This window comes from Lasioglossum baleicum, chromosome 11 (genome assembly GCF_051020765.1).
Source record: "Lasioglossum baleicum chromosome 11, iyLasBale1, whole genome shotgun sequence".
Classification (NCBI taxonomy): Eukaryota; Metazoa; Arthropoda; class Insecta; order Hymenoptera; family Halictidae; genus Lasioglossum; species Lasioglossum baleicum.
Genome location: NC_134939.1, coordinates 6,693,758 through 6,717,929, shown reverse-complemented (window position 1 = coordinate 6,717,929; position 24,172 = coordinate 6,693,758). Strand labels below are relative to the sequence as shown.

The window sequence follows — 24,172 nt, the reverse complement described above, 5'->3', positions numbered from 1 at the left end:
AGGTTAGTACTTTTGTATAACGAATGTCCAGCTGCATCTATTGATGTATTAAAAAATCCCAACAAAAACATTCTGTAAACAGGAGCCAAGTTCTTATGGCCGTAAAAAGTTGTGAGATCAAACAAAATACGGTCAAGTTCGTTAGCTTAAAAATACCTCTTGGAATACTGAAAGAAGCGTTTGTAAAAATTAGTTAAAAAGAACGCTATTTAATTTTTAATGAGTTACATGGTGGGCTAAATTATTCAAACTTGGCCGCTACCTAAGACCTTTTATGGTCATTGGTTTAAAAAGTAACGGCCAAGTTCGTTAGCTTAGAAATACCTATTGCAATATTGAAAAAAGCGTTTGCAAAATTAGTTAAAAAGAACGCTATATAATTTTTATAGAGAAAAAAAAATGAAGGTGACGTTCATATCTCTAAAAAAGATTACATAAGAACAAAAATTCTTTTGGTATCGTATGAGCCCCATTTTACCATTCAACTTTGTCCTTCAGATAATTGACGTATCTTTAAAAACAACAAAGATATTTGAGATGGCAACATTAGGTGACACACCCTGTATAAAACAAAGTATTAAATATTATTGATCAGTACACTTGAAAATTCCTTGGAATTTTCTGTACGTTACGCACGGATGAAGTTCGACAGTCTAGTGACTATACTTATCGATACGTGCATCCTCCGGCAGGAAATGTCTCCCTTCCTACCTGTACAATTACCGTTGGCTCGTTCAATTGATTTCCTGATGAATGCTGCGATAGCTACAGATTTGATAGCAGTTATCAGCGCGACATGTTCAAGCAGTGTCTGTAGACATTCCATTCTCAACCCTTTTGTCCATAACAGCAAAATTTCAAACTGTTTCATAACCGGAGTACCCACCGACCAATGACTATTATTTAAAATCTAATACATTTTAATTTGATGCATAATAAAAATGTGCGTAATTAGTAGACAGCGGATTTTATGCATTTATAACAAAAATGAGTAGGTGTAATTGAAAACAGTAAAAACATTATAGTATTTAAAAATACTGTTATATTATTTTCAACCTGTTAAACATAATGAGAAAGAGAATGAATTTTTATTTCACTCCAGTTTGTTGCAATACAGATAGAAAATTTGTATTTTGCATAAAGATCCGCTGTCTAGTAATTAGGAACTTTTTCTAATGAAAAGAGATCCTCTGAACTATGTCATTTTCTGGTTTTTATTATTACAATTCACGTTTGAGTTTAAACTTGCGCTCCTATAAAATTTAAAAGACATAGGACCTTCTTCCAGACACCCATTCAATTATAATCAGGAGAACAAAAGCACATATCATTACCCCAATCGGCAACAACTAGAATTTCAATCGACATCAATAAAAACACATGAAATGTTTAGTAGAACTATGAAAATTTCTAATCTAAATTAAAAATAAAATAGCTTAAAGTCCGAAATGGGTACGAACACCAGGGTTAAGAGGCCGCGAAGTAAATAGTTGATCGTCGTCGAAGGAGCAGCCAGTTGAGTTGTGCTCGGCAGATAGAAAGAAAAACGAAGTAAGAGAGCAAGGGATGCGAGCGATGGGTACAAGCAAAAACGAATCAAGGGAAGCCGCCAACGAGAACCGAGTGCTCGGAAGGAATAGGATATCGCTGACAAAAATAGGGAACCGAGGGAAGAAAAAATGGAAGAATATCGATGGCCATCGTGCCACTTTGCCCGTGACAAACTCGGATGAGCGGCTACCCTCTTTTCACACGTTAATAAAACCGTCACACCAGTCCCGACCGATCGATCTTTAACACCCGCATCGCCGATGGACAGTCGAACTCGATGTACAGTAACGTCTTGATATATGAGAAGATTTTGGGATCGAAATGTGTTACTTGTCTCGTGTAGGTACTATTCTTTGATGTCTTCCTGCTGTGAAAAAGGATAGCGAGTAAACAAAACGACATAATACGTGACAGAACTATTAGATCATCCCATAAATTTAATTTTGTAAACGTACGTTTGAGCAGGGACCATAACTGTTACAGGCAAAAAGAAAAAAGTCAGAATAACAAGTATTTCATCAACTAAAATCATATTGGTTACAAATAAGGATTATAAGTAACTTTTTATAAGTAATTTTTTCTCTTGTTGGTAAATGTTATCGTTGAGAGAAATTCATTTCGATCACTTATAACAGTTATCAATGAGAGATATTTATTTCGATCACTTATAACATAAATTTGAGCAATCGAAACAGTTTTTCTTCATCGATAACAGTTATCGAGAAGAATCCAATTTTTTGGATACTAATAACTGTTATTTGTAATCAAGAAGTATAAAAATCGATATTTTTTAATCATTTTGTTCTTCGAATTTTTTTCTTTATATATTTTGTGTATATTATTTTAAATTTCAATAACAATCAACTTTTTTTAGTGATTATTATCGTACACAATTTTAGAATAACTGTTATTTTTAGTCCCTGCCTTGAAGTTTGTTTTAGGTATTTTCAGAACATCTGACAGCTCCTCTGATCTGATTGTTACTGAACTTCCTTTCCGAAATTCATATAACATGATTCATATATCATTTTTCACTGCTAGGAATCACTGTATTCACTATTTCACGATCTTATACCCACGAAAACCTTCTCTAGACTGTTCCCGAACAGCTACGCTTAAGTGCATTGGTCCCTTATCGCCGTAAAGTTTATAAATCGACGCGTGAAATGTATACACAAGAGTCAGCACGAACTTATGGGATGACGTAATATTTTGTTTTTAATTATTTCTTTGGGAAACTTTTACCAATACATCCGAGACATTTTTCTGATTAAAATGATACCAAACACGATGCAATTTGGATTGTATTTAACTGTTTAATCCACGATAAAGTAGAACCTCGACTATCCGAACTAATCAATGGAACGTGTTTGGATAATAAGACAGTTACCTAAGCTACAGCGTTGTACACATGTAAAACACGTTCATATGTATTCGAGAAAAATGGAGAGTTCGGATAATCGAGACTGTACTGAATCGCCGATTGATCGATCAAATATGCTCCGAATTATTGTGTGTTTGATCTGATTTTAATCAGAAAAATGTCAGAAATATATTGGTGTAAATTTCATAGAGAAATAATTAGACGAATAAGCTTTGTCAATGAATTAGTATTGTCTATGTATTATAAATTATAACTATGTATTAAAACAAATAACTATACAAGGAAAGAAAAGATAGAAATACAGATATACATTTTTTTTAACGAGTAGGTAATTGAAATGAAGAGAGATTTGTTAAAAAGAATGAAACTTTCGAACACTTTTATGAAATGGCTGGTCACACCGATGTTTGGAAGATCAATAACTCGACGAGTGCATTAACTTCGCAAATCACAGTAACTCTGATGATCAAACCGCGATTAACACTGCAATAAAACCGGTAACAGTCCGCAATAATATTGACTGTATTTTGCGTGGATTCGGATGAAATTTGCATAGGAAATGTTGGAAGAAAATCCGATAGTTACAGCAGTTGTTTTCATTGTCGAGCCAAACTTCGGCATAATATTGATAACATCGGTATAATTTCGTCTTTTCTAGAAACGAGAAAACTTCGAACTTTCAAACCATTGAATTTAATAAACATCTTTACTGTCTTTGTTGTGTGCTTGGAAGTTCTTAGTGTGGGATTAAAAAAAAAAAACTGTATTCAGAGGAACGCAAATTCTTGTTTAGTTCAAGTTGCTCGAGGTCTTGTAGCTTGAAGGAAGTTTCGAGCAACAGGCTTGGAATCTGCCGAACAATTAGGATCGGATTTTGCAAAAGCAGTCGGTGATAAACCTGAAATAGTTCACTGTTTAACGCTTGGAATAACTATTTCAAGAATCCAATTTTTGGCCACTTTTCCGATAATATATACCCAAAGAAATAAATTTCCTCAGGGAAGCATATTTACCATCGCAAATTAAGAATATTAGAACCCGTCATTTTCACGGGTCTCGTAAACCTTGCGTTAATAATGTTAGCTTGTGAAAAGTCATGCAACTGCACTTTTTTTTTTAAATGGAAGCCTATGTTTCTAACTGCACCAATCGATGCCGTTTCTTTTGCTCTACATAAAAGTACTGACGTACTTATGCCCTAAGCTTATTGGTTAGGAAGTTATCGAGGCTAAAAGTTCTCTGAATGATTTCGGTCTCTCGGCAAGTGTTCCGGAGTATCTACGATATGTTCCATTACAATTCAGAGAAATTTTAGTTTCGATAACTTCCTAATGAATGAGTATAGGGCATAAATATGTTAGTACTTTTATGTAGAACACGCGAAACTGCATCGATTGGTGCAGTCAAAAACATAGGTTACCATCTAAAAAAAAGTGCAGTTGCATTTCTCTGATGCACCGATGCACAAAAGTGCATACAATTAGTTGCATATTATGCACCGTCTGATACCATTCAACTTTTACTTATAACATCTTCTATTCCCAACCATTTAAGAGGTGCAGCCTGTTCCAGTTGCGTTGGACACCCTAGAACGAAGCGTCAAACGAAAAAATGTTATTCCTTTCTTTTCGACTTATTTTTACATGTCCTCCCCCTGATTGGTTGTACCACCCGTACCGGCCACACCCTGTATATGAAATGCTGTGTGTACAACGGTGCCTTATCATCTTGTCCACCAGTGTATATCGCGAAGTTTGGTCGAATCCTTCGTCTCATTGGCCAGTGGACGATCCTACGTGACACAAAACTCGAACTTCCTCGGTAACCGATCAAAAAACGGACACCGTGGAAACGTTGTAAACGGGAAACCATTGAAGCTCCCTCCGTCTTAAGATTCCACCTTCCTTCCCAGAGGTCTTATCAAAATTTCAGGAGATTTTGCTGGCTCGCTTGGGACACGTCGAATGAACCTTCGAGAGCAGTCGACGTATAGTTTTTTCGCGATACTCCCGTCTCTGTATTCGACGAATTGAGGAATGCAACGGGTTTAGGAATCGCCGTCCGAGAGCAATACGCTTCCTAGCGGATAAGATTTAATCTGTATACCGTGGCCCCATACGTCTTTGAACCTCCACAAAGGAGCATGGGTTACCTATAGTAGATATCGAGATAGGTCGTGTATGAAAATTATGAAAAAAATGAATTCAGAACTTTCTAAAGCAGACATTAATTTTAACTAGAATTTTTTTGGGAAGTAAGAACAATTAGTTTACAACGTGAACTTGAAATAGCAGAGAAAATACTAAAAGTTGTATTTTGCAAACTTTTTATGCGGGTCCATATTGAAAATTTAAAACGTACGTTCTGTGTCGATTTTTGTATAAATGATTGATATACATGTACAATTGTTGTATATGATTGTTCTGCTCTGACATGTGGAATTGGTTGACACGCATTTATAATTAACGTCTCTTAATCCCTTACCCTACAATTTATTTTACGGTTTTAGTGGTTAAAACTTTTTTTTTAGTTCGCAATTTCCTAAACGGAAGAAAATTGTATAACTACTGTATTCCTATACGTGTTCTCCAATAACCATACATCAACAAAACCAAAATAGAATTTCATCTCGCTAAAGGAAATTAATAACATACGTACATATCTTTATTAGACTCTGGTCCGAATCTTCATCACGAATCTGACACGACGTTGTAGGGCAAGGGGTTGAAAGGCTTTCCCAGGTATTCAGTTTGCAGTGTTGCAAATTATATACATATAACACCAACTTAAATACTTACATTCTAATTTAACTAATTAATGCGGAGGTGTATGCTCTAAGGGTTCAGTGTGGCTAAGATATTACGGAAATGAGGGTTTGAGAAATACGTGTCCTTAGATAACTGAATACAGGTTGCCATTGTGTGCGTGGAGAATCTCCACGTGGAGATGCATGAAGATTTTGAGAAATGCATGGTGCGTAGCTAGCTATGTACCAAAACTAAAGAGAACAAAATATACAAAATTCGTTGTAGAAATCAATACCGTAATGTTATACAATTAAGAAACATCCTTAATTTTGTAAGATTTATTTTGAACGAGAAATTAACGATTGCAGTAGAATATAAATGCACAAGACATAAAACCAGCAATCGAGAGATCGATAAAGTACGAAAAAGAAATAATCAAGTCGAATATTTTGAGAAGTAAAATCGTTAGCCTACATTTGCAATATTAACATCGGTCGATGTTAAAATGGCGATCAATCTCGAACGAATTTTCGCTTATTCCCAGTGGAGAAGGAACTAGTTTTTTCATACGAAATCCCCAATCGTGCGGAACGACATCGGATTTAATTAAAAGTTTTCGAGAATTTACATTTTATCCTACAGGCAGGGATGAAAGGATAGAACGCTCTACGCTTTTCTGTGTCTGCATGAGATATAAGAAGAAAATGTACATTTCAGTCAATCAATTATAGTGTACACGTAAATGTAAATATCTGTGAGAAAGATTATGCGTAGTCGGAGTCGCCAGATCAGGGAAATGAACTCGAATGTAGGGGAAAGAGTTACCCTCTCTCTGCCAATATCAGATTAGTCACGTGGCGTTGTGACTCATGCGGGACAGAGACGGAGCGCGTCACGTGACCGGGCTGCGGCAGAAGCGTGGGGGAAGGTAGAGTGGGGAGACAAGTCTCAATCTGGCGACTAATTTTAAATATGTATACAGTTATATATATACGCACATAATTGATCACACACACTTTAAATCAGAATAACTTTTTTATGAATGGACCATAAGACTTAAACTCTGTGAGGCTAGAAAAATTAGTTTAGTAAATGACGTCTAATAAATATGTTGAAAAAATACATTCGGAATTGTGCAAAACAATAGCGAAAATTGATTTTTACAACTGTTTTAGCTGGGCCAATAACGAAAATTTAAAAGATGTGTTTTGTAAACTCGTATAAATTACATAAATTAAATACATTCTGGAAATTTCGTCGAAATTGGTTAATTGATTTACGAATTATAAACGATCAAAAGTGATAAAAACGGCAGTTGTAGGCCGAAAATCATGAAAAATTGCAACTTTTATCACTCTTGAGAAATTGCAGACGTTTGGTCCATTCATAAAAAAGTTATTCTGATTTAAAGTGTGTGTGATCAATTATGTGTGTAATAGTAAAAAGCGATGTGTAAAAAGAGATGTGTATAAAACGAAATAATTTTAAATATGTATGAATCTCTGCCCAAACGAATAATTTCCGCGATAAAAAATAAAGAAGCCTCTATAAAATATTGGATATTAAACTGGTAAATTCCGTTTTTGTACATTCCATTTTTGTACATTCCTTTTTTTAGGTAAATTCAATCTCGAATAAAACAGCGTGAAACGGTGCATGCAGAAAAAATTTCATGAACGTTATCTGCTAAATAAATATTTACAAATTAATAGTGTTTCTTATTTTTTTGTCCCTGGCTATAGCAGACAGACTGGAACTTTTACGTGTGACTTTGACAAGTTGAAACAGTTGGCCGATGTCATTTTGGTGAGCAATGGTTTGGAATCAGAACGCCTACCACGACGCTCGAAACTAGAACCTATAATCCCAGGTGGAATGACAAAACAAGCCACGCGGATTGATTCGCAACCGTACCTATGCCTTTGGTCTTTCGAGCCGATTGCCAATCAGTAGGAGTATTCGTACATGCAGTTTAATTCGCCCACGCCACTGCGCGAAAATATTTCGCCAATAATCACCGTCTATGAAAAGTAATAAACAGTGCTGGAAATTATTTCACGATGCTCAGCCATTTTATTCGATATGCTAACATTTCATCAGACTTTTAATGAATGTATATTCAAAATCGCTAATCCTTGACCAGGTTTAGAAATTTATTTTTATTCTGACATATTCCAATTAGAATGCAGAAAGATTATAGTAGCAACCACTATGATCAATTATCAATTTTAGGTTTCTCGTTATTAGTACTTACCACTTGAAATTATCCTCTCGGAGCGGAAACTTCTCTATCAAATCACGACGAGGTATAGAATTGCTGAAGATGACGATGGTGACCTCATTCAGTGGAAAAAAGATAACCTAAAACAGGAAAAGGAAAGGATTAGGAACGGTTCCTGGGATCGGTGGTAGAATATATGGCATACTCAATCGAATAAACTCGACGTTTAACCCCGAATGTGGAAGGAAAGAAAATTTGGTTATCGAAATTACCGATTAACGCAAGTCCTTTGTGGTCGCGGCGTATTCAAGGCTTACCTTAATTGGATCAAGAAAGCCCCGGACGACTGTTGCTGGTGGCGTGACGGTATCCGCGGCGACGCTGAACATACGTATTCGTGTGCAATAGATGGTATCAAGAAAGAAATCAATTGGGAGCCGATCTTGGTTTCGATATCACAGTTGACAACTTCATAGACTCTACGGTCCATTCCGAAGACAATTGGAAGAAAATAGACGACTTCGTGAACCGGATTGTCGCAGGAAAGGAAGCACATGAGCGCCAGCTAGAAAGAGAAAAACGAAGAAGTACCTGAAAAACGTAAATTAGATACATACTTGCCATGTATTACTGCTGGCAATTGTGAGACATGCTCCGATGACATCGGGGAGAAGAAGAATCCAGGAAAGAACATCACACGATCTGGTCTACCTGAAACATAAAGAAAGAACTGTCATACATAATTAACAAAAAAAGAATTTGACACATACTTACCCTATTAATCAGTTGAAACACTCTGCAACGTTATGCCTGAGAAGAACCTGAAAAGAAAATAAATTAACACTAACCGTACCACGACCGGTCAAATAACTGGTTTTACATTTGTTATTTTTTAATTATCGAAATTATAAAGATGCACACATTGTTATGAAAATTGCAAGAAATTTAAATAAATTCAGAGTTATAATTTTTATAAAACAATGTATATTTCTTCCTTTTCTTCATTATATTCCCTATCTTTTTCGTCTTCTATTTTTAAATTCTACCATAACAATACAAAATACAATCGAGAAACTTGTATTTCGTTGGCAGAATATATTGGATGCAATGGTGGTTACGTTGATCAATTTCTTTAGAAAATGTTACGATTGTTTATCGTTACTGTTAGAAATCACACATTTCATACGTAACAACCCACGAAAAGGAAAATAAAAGATACTTTCGCCGCTCTACTACTTCTTGATCTAAACGCAAGGAACGGAAAGCAGACGCGAAGGAGCTAATTGAAACTAATAAGTAAATAACTACGTAAGTACGATTCGCAAATATTTGACCGCAAAGTGTTTCGACGACGGGCGGGCAAATGTCGCTCAAATTGCGGCTGAAACGTACTTCTTCAACTTCGAAGCCGAAAGGGCCAAGGACCGGGACACTTGAGCGTTACTCCGCTGCAGTTCACAAATAATCTCTACCCAGGAATTATGGCTAACGAGCCAACTTCTGTAACCTGAAAATTCTGACTTTTCCATAAACTTTGCCAATCTTTATTTTCAGGCTTTATTCTTCAAGTGCCGATTGTAAATAAAACATGCTCGATGAGTACTATACATGAGCCGTTTAATTTGAAAGTGGCCTAAGTCCATTTAAGTTTAAATTGAAATATTTAAAAGTTTGCGCGTTTCAATGAAATTAAAAATATACGTATAGGATACCAATGTATCACTCCTTAAGTGTAGTAAGAGATTTTACAATTCCTATGAAAATAATAGCAATTATTAAGTGAATAATATGTGTCTTCTTACCAAGAATGGACTTAAGCCACTTTCAAAATTGACAACTAGCCACTTTCAAATTAACTAAATGATCGAACCCTGCGCCGAAATCATAAAAATTATTATATATTCAATTTTCGATCAAGAAGAATTCACCTTTATTAACAACTAGATTTGTCATAAAATTTGAAACGGCCCAAGTATATTCGATATAATTTGAAATGCTTCAAATTGGAAAAACAATATTCAATTTCTTTTATATTTCATTACAAAACTGGAAAAACACCATTTATGCAATTCAGGATATCTTCTAACAATATAAATTAGATAACAATTTACTCCTCATTTACATTTTGTGTGTGCGGGAGGGATTTCAAGAAATCATGATGCTCCGGTGGTATATATCGTAGTAAGTCCATCATATCCTTGTATTTCGCTGTTGTAATTTGTCTTATATTTTTATAAAATGGTGTCAATACAATATTTTCGAATTTTCTTGGTGTACCCCGACGTGGTAATAAATTCAGTATTTTAAACTCTGCATTCTCATCAATTAATATTTCATAGAAAATTTTATATGGTTCATTTCTCAAAAAAACGCATCTAGCATATTTTTAACCAAATTATTGTTTCTCTGTTAGAATTCTTTACCCTTTAAAAAATTGCTTCCTCCGAAAAACTTGTTGCTATGAAATCTTCTTGTTTCAGTAAAACCACTTTCAAAATAAAAATTTGTTCATTCTATTAACCAGCTAATTTCCTTTTTACAAAATCTTCGTGATTTTAAATATATTAGTTACAACTTCCTTCAGAATTAAAAGATAACGTAGAAATGTAAATATTAAAATTGCCAGCTTGATTTGAACTCAGGCCACTTTCAAAATAAACGGCTCACATAGTATATCGGCTTGGTCGGAAAGGTTTTCCTGTTTACGTTGTTTACAAGTAAGTTCAACAACTTTAAATTTAAATTATTAGACGAGGCTTTTTCGAGTTTTGAGGACCTACGTGTTTTCCAAAATCATGTTTAAATTGGTTCAGTCTAATTTTGAAAGAAAAGATTTGCATATTCTGATGGGAATTTGATCACACTCCGAATCTAAATAAAGGGAAGCTGATCAGATTTATATCGACTCTCGAGTTATCTACATGTTTTCAAAAATCATGTTTAAGTTATTTCAGTCTAATTTTGAAACACTGAAATCAAGTTAAAGATAATTCTGCGTATTCTGATGACAAATTTGATTACACTCCGAATAAAAATAAAGGGAATCTGATCTTTTTCCGACTCTTTAGTTACCTACGTGATTTCAAAAATCATGTTTAAATTAAATTCGGTAGAAAAATTCTTATATTCGGAAATGTTATTGAACGTTTAACACTAAACCTACCGATCATCAAAATTGACTAATGTGTGTATGGTATTATAAAAATAACAAGATTAAATTTATTTATATTTTGTAAAAATGTATTTAATCAATTCCCATGAAAACGCCTTTACAATCTCAATAATTGTCAAATAAAAAATCTAAAATGGGTGATTTGACCCCTCGTGGTGGGGTTAGTGTTAAAAAAGCGAGGTCGGTTACAGTTTTTCGGGTTTCGAAGAGCAGTTTCTCGGGTTTTGTGTGTTTGCAAGAATCGTAACTGTATATGCATGAAAGCCGCAGTTTATTTATCGGTACCTCGTGCAAGTGGGAAAGCGTTCCTTCAGTCTACGGAGCGCTTCATCTCTGTGAACCGGCGGTAATCCTTTCAAGCTGTCCATCCGTTAATACTAGGAGTGGTACGTGACATTAATGTTATCAGCAACAATCCTCGACTATGCCTTTGTTTATTCAGAAGCTCGAATAATCCGGTATCTAGACTTCCGTTAGGTGCGCGCGTTAAATCCACTTCGGTATTGTCCTACATGCTTTACCTGGCATAACAACGAAACCATCGCACTCAAACACGATACGCAATGTGCCATCAGAATCGAACAAATTATGGTGGCTCGCGGAAATATTCATACACGCACACGCAAAGGATAAACGTGAATTTACAACATCTGCTTCAGAAAATTAATCGAACATACAGTCAACCACGAAAGTAAGACATGCAAAAAAGATTTTGGAAAAATTGCAATTGCTAAGAATTAGATAAGTAACAGAGGCACCATTTATAACTTTTTTATTAGAGCCCATAATGAAAATTTAAAATGTATATTTTGTAGATGTATGTTAGTTATACACATGCTGAAAATTTCATCGAAATCGATTGACGCAGAAAAAAACGACACGCGTCGAAAGATGTAAAAATCTGTGGATTTTAAGAAACTGTCCAAAAGTCGTGAAAGACTATGATTTTCACCACATTTAACCACTTGTAGCTCTTGGATATGTTAATCGATTTCGATGAAATTTTCAGAATGCGTATAACTAACATAGATCGGCAAAACATATATTTTAAATTTTCATTAAGGGCCCAAATAAAAAAGTGATACAAAATTGCAATTTTCAAGATTTTCGGCATTTTTACCACTTTTGATCGTTTATAACTCGTAAACCAATTAACCAATTTCAATGAAATTTTCAGAGCCTATATAATTTACACGAGTTGACCAAACACATCTTTTAAATTTTCGTTATCGGCCCAGCTAAAAAAGTCGTAAAAATCAATTTTTACTATTGTTTCTCACAATTCCGACCAAATGAATTTTTTCAACATTCTTTTTAGACGTCATTTACTAAACTAATTCTTCTAGCCTTGCAGGAAAATTTCAGTCGTTTGGTGCATTCATAAAAAAGTTATTCTGATTTAAAGTGTGTGTGATTGGTTTTGCTCCTAACTGTATCTGTACATTATTTTATGATGGTCTCGATAAAACGTCGAAAGAAAAATAATTTCATGGAAATTGTAGTTGATATTTGTTGCAACTCTGTGACGCCTGAATTCTATTAACCCCTCAACTGCGGAGCTTTTAAACAAGTATTCGCAACCATGAATGAAGATCTCCTACCTTTCACTCCGATGCGAATATGGGCGGGGGATGTCGAAATTAAGCAAGATAAATTACTTCGACGGATCATTGATCGCGTGAACCGTAGGTAATGCTGCAAATACACGCTGCATGGGCATACACCACTAACGCAAAGTAGAAATGTTCTGTTTCTGTCACGCCCTTACAAAAGCTTTGCGAATATATCGATACAGAACAATGAAAAATCTTTATATTGGATTGTAATTTTTTAATGTTACTTGAAGTACTTTTGGCAATGTAGAATTCAATAGAATTCTAAATAATCTACGTTGAACAACGTGCAATGAGTAACACTAATTTTACATACGTAGAATGAAAAATAAACTGCTTCGAACAGTACACCATGAGTAACACTAATCCATATTTATATTGAAAGTGCTTTTAACAATGTTGTTACAAACTGATTTTCTTTGGCAGAATCTGAAAAAATACTTTCACGAAGATATATGAAATCTTTATATTGGATTGTAATTTTTTAATGTTACTGGAACTACTTTTGACAATGTAGGATTCAATAGAATTCTAAATAATCTACGTTGAACAACGTGCAATGAGTAACACTAATTTTACATACGTAGAATGAAAAATAAACTGCTTCGAACAGTACACCACGAGTAACACTAATCCATATTTATATTGAAAGTGCTTTTAACAATGTTGTTACAAACTGATTTTCTTTGGCAGAATCTGAAAAAATACTTTCACGAAGATATATGAAATCTTTATATTGGATTGTAATTTTTTAATGTTACTGGAACTACTTTTGACAATGTAGGATTCAATAGAATTCTAAATAATCTACGTTGAACAACGTGCAATAAGTAACACTAATTTTACATACATAGAATGAAAAATAAACTGCTTCGAACAGTACACCATGAGTAACACTAATCCATTTTTATATTGAAAGTGCTTTTAACAATGTTGTTACAAACTGATTTTCATTGGCGGAATCTGAAAAAATACTTTCACGAGGATATATGAAAGAAATACGCTCAAACGTAAAAATACTTCAATCTTTCTTTCTCTGCAGGATCTGATAAACAACAAAGTGCGTGTTGTGCGAAATCCTAATCTTAAAAATAACAAAGGAATCACGTCCGTATCGTAAGCTTGGTCTATAACTATTTGTCTCGAACATGTTCCATATCTCAGGTTCGATCTTCATGGTCCACGTCTAATTTTCACTATTGTGCGCTAAATTAATTTTGTACAAATGTTTAAAAATCATGGGACATTCACCAATATATTCGCGCCATTTTTCTGATTAAAATAACACCAAATACGATGCAATTTACTTGTTTAATTCGCGATGCAGGAGAACCTTGATTTATCCAAACACAATCAATGGAACACGAGTGTTCGGATAATAGAGTATTAAATTACCGTGTTGTATATGGATCGCTTTAGATTGGACTGTTTACATCTGAAATCATAACAGATAATGTAGAATTCAGGTATCATCGGTTCGGATAATCGAGGTTCTACTTTATCGTGAATTAAATAAGTTAAAATCATCCGAATTGTATCGTGTTTGGTATCATTGTAATCAGGAAATTATAGCAAACATGTTGGTAAAAGTTTCGAGAAGAAATAATTAAGTAGTGGCGATACATTTTTCTTAAATATCGTGCACATCTCTTTCACGTGTATCGAGGCATTACTGTATTTATATTAAATTCAATATCATTTATATAGACTCCGGATTTTATGCATTTAAATAATGAGGGAGTGCAATTTAAAACAGTAAAAATATTAAAAGAATTAAAATTATATTAATGAACAATGTAAATTTATATTTATAGCTCCTGCGTCTTGCAGTCGTTGCACAAACTTCTTATTTTGCATAAACATCCGGAGTCTAATCATTGATCTCGAAGAAGTTGGTGACAAAATGTATGAGAGATTGAAAAATATGAAAATATATTCACAAAGAATATCGTAGCACGATGTATCATCTCTTACGAAGCTTTACAAAATAAATGGGATATCGACTTCGACACGTTTCACCATAGCCGAACACAGAAGTATTCACTCAACGAAAATATTTAAGGAATATACCATTGAAATTTCTGCGGTGTATGGTCGATGGTTATTTGACCAGGATGCGATGGAACAACGATCGATCCGATCTATACACCGGGATCAAAAGCTTCCTTCGAACCACGTAATATTTCAAACGCTTCCGCCGTAGAACATGCAAATATTTATTTGCCGTTTCCGATTCGAAGCTTTCGTAAACACTTTGAAAAATCTGAAAATTTACAACGCACGAAATTTGCACGGGGAATCTAAATGTTTCATGAAATCTTTTCGTGACGAACTTTCCACCTCGCGGAAAGTCCCCGAGTCATAAATATACAATGCGATATCGTCTTATTAGACTCTCGGTGCTGTTCCGTGACGTCTTTGGGTCCTCAACTTATTCATCGAGGCGATCCTGTGCTCTATGCGGGGAAAAAAATACGGAAACCGAACCAGAGAAGTTTTGAGATTGGCACTCTGACCGAGTGCCAATATCTTTAGCGGAGAATGCGCTTCGAGGTTGACACGTCTGACAATGATCGAGTGCGCATTTATGCAGCAGTTAGAATGCGCCTCTATTAATGCTGCCGGAAAATATTAGCGAAGGTATCCACGCTACAGTTTTCCAACCTGTGCTTCCTTGATTTTAAATTTAACATTTTCGGATTAAAAATTACACGTACAATTGCTTCTGCAAGTAGATGAATTAGGCCTGTCTTCGTTGCGCTAATAATAATATCATTAATAGACTGCGGATTTTATGCATTTATGATAAAAATGGGCAGGTCTAATTTTCGACAGTAAAATCATTTGAAGAATTTAAATGTACTACTACAGCAAAGTCGCGTTTAATGTTCAACAACCTGTGTTCTGCACGGACAGTGATCGCACACCGACATTATCTTTTTATGACTGCGTCTACCGCGCCGAGAGTTCAGAAAAAAGCCGAACGTAGAAAAGGACAGCATGACAGTGCAGTGGGTAGGCACTGGACAGTGATCGCGTACCCGATCGCGGGCAGTAAACGCGATATTACTGTATATTTTCAACCTGTTAAACATATTCAGCAAAAACTTAAATATTTTCAGATTCAGGTACAAAGTTTTTATTTTGCATAAAGATCCGCAGTCTAATCATTAATGCAATAGAAAAATATTTTAAACAATAAATGTGTCATCTACTATATTGTCTTATCTTAATTTTGACAAAATCGAAGTAACAGAATTAATATTATATAAGAAGGATGTAATTTATTGTAGCTCACCTTGTCGAAAGGGAAACAGGCGAGAATAATAAAGGGTTAAGTAATTTGCGCAACAAATGGACTATCGGTCTGTCTGGTTTCTTGTTTCGAACTCCTCCTTCTAAGAGTACTCCAGTTAAATGTAAGTGAGACTGTAACTTTCTGGGACTACCCGCTTTTGCAGCACGGTTGCTGTTCGTTTGCTCCTGTAGAGCAGTGTTCCTCAAACTATGTTCTGCAAATGAATACTCTGTGAGAATATTATCAAATCGAATATGAGCTTGCTATGTTTGAAATGCTATCACGAGAATCTAATTGAGTTAATTAACTAAACATGACAAAATTAGATGTTCTCGTTTTACTTCCTTTTACAATGATATGTTTATGCGATACATTATTATAGAATATTTTATTCGACTGCAGATCTATATGCTATATGGTAGTTTATTTCACTATTTTTATGTTTTTAATAATTGTCTTTTGGGAATAAATATTTTGCTTATTTTATTTATTATCTATAGCTACACCGAGCCTAAAAAATAGCTAACTGTTATGGACAGTTTTAGGGTATCTGGCTTAGGCAAATGTACTCCACAATATAACTCGATAGTATTTCCGTAACAATAAAAATTGCATAAAAATATTTTCTGTGTAAGTTTCGTATATAACATTTTTCCATATTATTACAAATAACGGCAATATACATAAAGTAGACATAGTTATTGCCCCACCCTATACATATAATGACAGCTATAATATAATATTGTATAATAGAAAAGAGAAGAGAAATAAAGATGGCCAGCATAATGATATCCCTGGCTAAATTAATCAATGTAGAGTCGAATAGTTGAATTATCATTTTTCAAAAATGCCATAATATTAACCAGAGATCATCACATTATGAAAATGACGACAGTGTCCCCATTAGAGTGGACCTTATTTTTCGACCATGAAATTTTGGGCACGCACCCCTCCCACCCCAATATTGCTCCACACATTTCATGAAAAAATTATATATTCAAAGTTTTAGGTTGGACCTTAGCTATACGTGGTAAAATTTTTTTTGCGAGATTTTTTTCATACCCCCTCCCCTAAAATTGTGGCATTGGGTAAGGAAATAATTCTTGCAAAAGATGAAGTTGATCGGATAAGGGGAAGACGTGCCACATTGAGAGAGAAAAACATAAAATTTTATTTAATTATTTAATTTTAAAACGTTCTTGTTTAGTCTCATAATCAAAAGCTTTCCTTCAAATATTCACTTTCCTATAAAATTTCGTGTTATTCGCAACTTCAACGTCAATGTAGCACATCTTCCCCTTACCCGATCGACTTCATCTTTTGCAGGAATTATTTTCTTACCTAATGGCACAATTTTAGGGGGGGGGCGGGCTGAAAAAAATTTCATAAGGTCCATCCTAGTCCCCACTCTACCTTACCCTTCTACGACGCTACTCCCCACGCATCCGCTGCAGCCCGATCACGTGACCCGTTTTGTCTCTATCCTGCATACGTCCAGTACTGGCAGAGAGGGGTAACACTTTCCCCTCAATCTCTGTTCTCTGCCCTCATCAGGCAACTCTATGCTACCGTTCGAAAGTCTAACTGCGAAAAGAACGAACAGGGTTGCGCCTCGCATGCTTACCAATGCTACAAAATGCGAACGTCAAAAATGAAAAATTTTTACGAAGACAGGGACGCGTCGGAGGGAACGTTTTATCGAACGGCTTGCTGGAATTTCGTAGAATTGTGTGGCGAGGCTATTGTCCTGGCGGCGAGACACAATCGAATTCCCGAGTAGTATCCTCATCCCGTCATTCCTATCGGTGCTATTAACAAAGTAGGAAACGAATTTTGTGGTGCACAATGAAGCGAAGGCATGCGGCACTTCCGAACTTCCAGATTAATCGGGCTTTCGACCAAATAACATTTATTCTATTATCGACGACGTATTTGTAATTCAAATCGTTTCCCGGCGGCAGAGCAGGTGATTCCATCAGGGCATCATTACCACATAAAATCGATTCCACGTTCCCCACGTGGCTGCACAATATCGGTATTTTTATGACTAACTGCGAAAGATCGGTCACTCGAAAATTCAACAACATTTCGGAATTCGAGCAGTGCTGATAAAGCTTGCGAGCTTTCCCTGAAGAAAATGGACCTGTGCTTGCGTCCATAATACAGACCGCGAAATTAGTTCCGTGTGTAATTTCTTCGTAATTTTAATTCAGTATTAAAAAACAAAAATATTGTATAGAAGAAGCTACTCGCAAATTTTAGTCACGTCGATCCTAATTATTATTTCCAGGAATGGAATACAGGACGAGTAAAATTTAAATAACAAAACTTTTGTCACGATCAAGTGTTAGTTATTAGGAGCAGTCATAAATAATTTTCGTTTTGACAGATCAATTTATCGATACAATAAGTAACAATTATATCTTAATCAATTATGTACTCGCCATTATTTGCCGTGACTTGCAGCCATTTATCAAATAACTCGAGTATAATCAGCTTATATGTAGAATGATAAATGCAATCAATTAATGAACTACAATTTGTTACTAGAAATGAAAATTAATCAGCCTGTTATAATACAGTTTATACGGATATAGATATTATAATGCTATCAAATGAAATATTTGTTGAAATAAGAAGATAATGAAACGTCAATGAAAATGAGCGCTTGTTATACGATTATAAATTGTCTAAATTAGCATCATTTACTTTTAATACTCCATGGATCTATTAATGACTCTTCGTTTCAAAAATAATTTCCAACATGTGATCCAGAGATTTCATTCTCGAATACAAAAGTTGATAGCACAATGTGTGCTCTCAAAGTGTATTTAAAAATAAATGTGTTTCTTTAAATCAATGTCAACGTTGATTCGACGTATGTAAATCAGTAAATGGCAACGTAACAAGTACTTAAACAGCACATGAGGATCAAGTTAAAGGAACAACGCGCAAGAGAAGGCTCGAAGTGTCAGGACAAGATACACACACACATACAAGGCTAGTCGCATGTTCAATAAAGTTAAGTTAGGCAAACGCCGCAGAAGTTGCTAAATTATCTCGGTTGTATTGTATCAGAACCTAACAACTAGGGATGGGTTCAAGTACCTCGCAAACAGGTTCGAAGCTTGATTGATGGAATTCGAACTCTCTATACGTACTTTGAAAAAAAAATAGTACCCCCAAGTATACTCGAACCTTTGCCAGACAGAACCCTTAACAAGTACTGTGGTTAACGTAAATAATACTTGCAAGTATACTCGAATCTTGGTCGAACAGTTTCGAAACTTTCGAAATTTTTATGAATGTCGTTACGAATTTCCGTATTCTTGCACGCTCCGTGGCAACGTAAGGCTATTCCGGCGCGGCGTCTGTTTACTTTTTTTTGTAAACACGCTGTGGAGATGGGAGAGAAACGGAGTCACATAATTTTACATGGTTCTATCGATGATTGTAGTTTGGAATGTACTTTGCGACAAAAAATAACTCTCTCTCTCTCTCTTCTTTCTGATATATTATATCGAACATTATCTAGGTGATGTCGAGAACAATCATTTATATATGTTAACTGCATTATTGGATCCACGATTCAATACATTAGCTTTTTCTAAAGATGAATCTATCCATCAAGCACGGGATGCCTTGACTGATATAGCCACTAATTATATTAATAATGATAATTCATCTACAACATGTGATAGTTCACAGACGCAGATGTTCGAAAATCGCCACAATAGCGAATTATCAATTTGGTCATCCTTTGACAATGAAATAGCAATTACGAATAATACGATACCTATATCATCGTCTGCTGTGTTAGAAGTGAAAATTATCTAAAATCACAATATTTAGAACGCAAAGAAGACCCGTTATTATTTTGGCGTGAAAATTCAATCAAGTACCCCATTCTATCGAAAATTGCACGTGACTATCTTTGTACAATGACCACTACTGTACCTTCAGAAAGAGTTTTTTCAAAAGCAGGAAATATCATGGATAAAAAAAGAAATAGGATAAAACCAAGTATTGTAAATGAAATATTATTCTTAAATGGTTACGAATTTAATAAAGAAAGTGCTTAAAACCTACTATGCAGTTCTGATTTCCAAGGTTCGAGTACTACTTGTGGAAGTTTCGATTACTTTCAACATCGAAGTACTTATAAGTATCTTTTCGAAACTTGTAAGTACTCATTCCGAGGTTCGATAACTACTTGTATACAATAAATACTTTCCAAGTATAATCATTGAAACTTTTATTGCTTTTAAGTAGTAATCGAAACCCATGAAATGAAACTTGGTTATTGAACTTGACTCGGATTCGTGAGTACATATTGAACTTGATCTCATCCCTACTAACAACCAGAAACTCGTCCTGTTCAAGCTGCGGGAAGTTCGACAGCAGAAAGTGTCGCAATAAGACTCCGTGACATTTTATAAACAATAGTAAATATAAACTCTTACATGATCTTCTAAGAAAAATTTATCCTGCATCAGAATCTCTTATATTGAAATTTATTATGAAAATGAGTAAATCAAATGCAAAACAGTGAGCGCATTCACAGAATTGAAAATTAGTCTTTTATTATTTTCAATAGAGAATGATTAAGAAAGGAAATTTCCATGTAGCTCCAGTATCTTGCCATTGATGGAGACAATTTTTATTTCACATAAAAATCTGCAATCTATAAAAAGGGCGTGCACCTAAATTTTCTCATTTTTTACTAATACCTCACAGCAGAGTCGCCAGAGGGGAAGGGGAAGGTAGAGTGGGGACACTTAATCTGGCGATTATGCTGCACAGTAGCGATCGTATTGATGTACACAGGAATAATTTGCAGGAAAATGCAAACTGAAATTAATTACACAAACAGAAAATTAACTGAATTGAATAAACTCCATCTGTGTGTACCAACACGTTTGCCCTCCTCCGCGCATATGTCAGTGACATTATAAACGTGGCGGGCATAGATAACATGCTACAATTCCGACTTAATTACATGTGACGTGTGCTGTTAAAAAATTTCAGTTTGTTTTTTGTAGGCCACGTGGCCTACAAAACACATGTACGAGGTACGACAATTACTGCGAGCGTGGCACACCTATGCTGCGCTGAAACAGTTAATGGGGTACTTTAATTTGTAACTCGTCATTTTTAGAAATGAAAATAAAAAACATTTGTTGGAACAACGAATTAAAACTTTATCCCAGATGGCTTCCTGTGTTCCTGGAACTCGCAGACAATTATGATGTATTTATTTCATGTATTTACAGACTTATTAACAGCCGCCCGCGTTGCTAGCATTTACCTCCATGCTTTTCACATTGGCGTCGCCCTTTCTATTTATTTGATTTTACCAACTCGCAGTTTTGTCGTGTACCACATTTTATCTGCTCCCTGTAATAATTATACTTTAAAATAATGAAAAATGTAAATAACTTAACAAATCACAAAATAATAATTGCGGTGTATGTTGTAATGTACATTATCGTCACATGTAACCTCTCATATCTCTCAAAAAAATGATTTTTTCACATAAGTACTTGCTAGAGCCTAAGACAAACCGCTAGGCACCATAAGCAATGTGCAATGCAGATAATGAATGAACGTTTTCTAGGGGAACTGTGGACGAGCCGAGGACGATTGTTCAGAGTGACCTACCAATTGGTGCACAGGTGGGAAGAGTTGTTCCCTTCGTCAGAACTAAAAGTGCATAGTGTGGCGTCACACTGATTTATTATACTTGTAAAAGTTCGGAGATTTCCTAACTAATATCTCGATAAGATTCGAATCTATTTGTGCATTCAATAGTACGGTATGATCTTCTTGATCGAAGACGTTCGCCATAATAAAAAGCATCTGGCTGCTGAACCAAGAGAAATAGATCTGACACCAGATTACTTCACGTGAAAGTGAGATTTCCGAATCTTTTTATCAGAGTTTTCCAACGAATCAGTCGGTTATCGGGAAACTGTCGGAGAAACGTTTCTCTCATTATCAGTTGGACGATTTACTCTTACATTAGGTTACTTAACGCGTGTTTCGAAGAAGGTATGGGTCATGTAAGAATCAAGATCTCAATTTCTTTGCGGTTTCCAAACTGAATTTCGCTGTAGCTAAAAGTATTAAATGTGCCTTTGTGTTATTCTCGCCAGAAAGTTTCCGATTAAATAAGATTAAGCGAGAATAGCCGAATTGAAGATTACGTCTAACCTAGATACTGGTTTAGTAGAAGAATTCTAAAATATCATTGCACAACTTTCAACTAATTAGAATTATTTATAAACCGAGTAAATATCTATGCAGGTCCTGTATCTTGCGATTAATGCAGTTAATTTTTATTAGACTATAAAATGCGATACAAAAATCTGTAAATTGTTTATGAAAAAAGAGTTGACTACAAAGTGGTTTATAACATGGTAAATTTATGTTGAATTTTCTCATATCATTATTTCTTATTTTACAAGAATACTTGAATTGAACAATACCTCATAAAAATTCTGTACGATTAAAATTAGTTATAAATAATTATACTATACCTGGTTACACAATACAAAGTGTAATACAGCTGTATAATATAATTATATAACATAGCTACATCCAATTATAGCGATATTTAGCTCACATATTAGTGATAATTTGTTCTTAAGTTTCCTATATTCCATACTTGGACCCCCACTTTAATTTTAAAATCAATAATAGACATATGGATCACGACAAACCAAATTATTATAAACAATCTGATGATGAAATATTTCTACGTTTTATAAAAAAAAGTATTCATCAAAATCCTCGATAGTATAGTGGTCAGTATCCCCGCCTGTCACGCGGGAGACCGGGGTTCGATTCCCCGTCGGGGAGGATTTATTTTTGCATTTCATTCTTAACATGTTTCATTTTAATAATATATAAAGTAATCGTAATTTGTTGCTCTAACAGAAAAATATTTTAATTTATTTACAACAAAATTATGGCTATAGTAGAATTACTAACTCGCGTGAGGTGATTATGGTCGAATAAATAACTCGCGTTAGATGATTCTAATTAAATTAGTAAATCGCAGCATTAGTGTAACAACAATTTCATTCTTAACATGATATTTTATTTTAATAATATATAATGTAATCGTAATTTGTTGCTAACAGAAAAATATTTAAATTTATTTGCTACAAAATTATGGCTATAACAGAATTACTAACACGCGTGCGGTGATTATGGTTGAATAAATAACTCGCGGGAGATGATTCCAATTAAATTAGTAAATCGCAGCATTAATGTAACAACAATGTGTAACAACGTTTCACTAGTAACAAAAACCGATAACTAATAGCAACGATATAACCAGATAATAATAACAACACTGTCTATAATAACTAGACTGCGGATTTTATGCATTTATGACAAAAATGGGCACGTACAATTTAAAACAGTGGAGGTATTATAAAGATTTAAGGCCACTAGTGTATTAGTTTCACCTTAATAAGATAATTAAAAGAAGAATTAAATTTTTATATGGCTCCTGTGTCTAGCAATCAATGCAAACATTTTTTATTTTGCATAAAGATCCGCAGTCTAATAATAACACACCGAATAAAAACGGTAAAACGATATTCTGATCACAGTTGCAAGTTGCGACAGTCACGAAACAGTAACTCTCCGAGGTGTCTACGACGACGGTCAGATGGTTTCTGCTGCTATAACGTTTTCGTGGGCGAGCGGAAGGCCGGAAGGGAAAAGAAGGGATAAAGAACAGTGTTGTATACATTCAAGGGCACGGAGGAAAAGTCCCATCCGTGAAACGCGTAGATATCGAGGACCCTGTCCTTGACGACTGAAGAGAGGCTCTGGCAATCGTCAATTTTATTGCCTCCACTCGAACTCCGCCGTATACGGTACGCATTTAGGGTCAAAAATAAACCTTCCCACGCTAAATGTCTCCTACGTGTTTCTGCCTGCGACTATAGCAGTGGTCAAGACACCTAAACGATTTTCATTTGTTTGTCTATCTAGCAAATGAAAATTTCTATTTGCAAACGCACACGAAATCCATTTATTTTAACACATTACCGACCGCTGATTATTGCATAATTTTGAAAAATGTACGGTACATGGCTAAACAATATTTAATAGAACCTTCAATAGCAACAGAAATTTTCATTGTGAACAAACAAGTCACCGTCAATAGC

The 24,172-nt window shown here is 34.9% G+C and overlaps 1 long non-coding RNA gene and 1 other non-coding gene across 2 annotated transcripts; one reads left to right on the top strand and one right to left on the bottom strand.

Moving 5' to 3' along the window:
* Positions 1 to 500: 500 nt before the first annotated feature.
* LOC143213561 (uncharacterized) lies at positions 501 to 12,103 on the bottom strand. The gene is made up of 4 exons (XR_013009995.1): positions 11,361 to 12,103; positions 8,678 to 8,724; positions 8,221 to 8,614; positions 501 to 8,043 (listed from the first exon to the last, which is right to left on the bottom strand). It is a non-coding gene; the product is annotated as an uncharacterized LOC143213561 (long non-coding RNA).
* Positions 12,104 to 22,775: 10,672 nt separating this feature from the next.
* Trnad-guc (transfer RNA aspartic acid (anticodon GUC)) lies at positions 22,776 to 22,847 on the top strand. Its single transcript has one exon. It is a non-coding gene; the product is annotated as a tRNA-Asp (tRNA).
* The last annotated feature ends 1,325 nt before the right edge of the window (positions 22,848 to 24,172 follow it).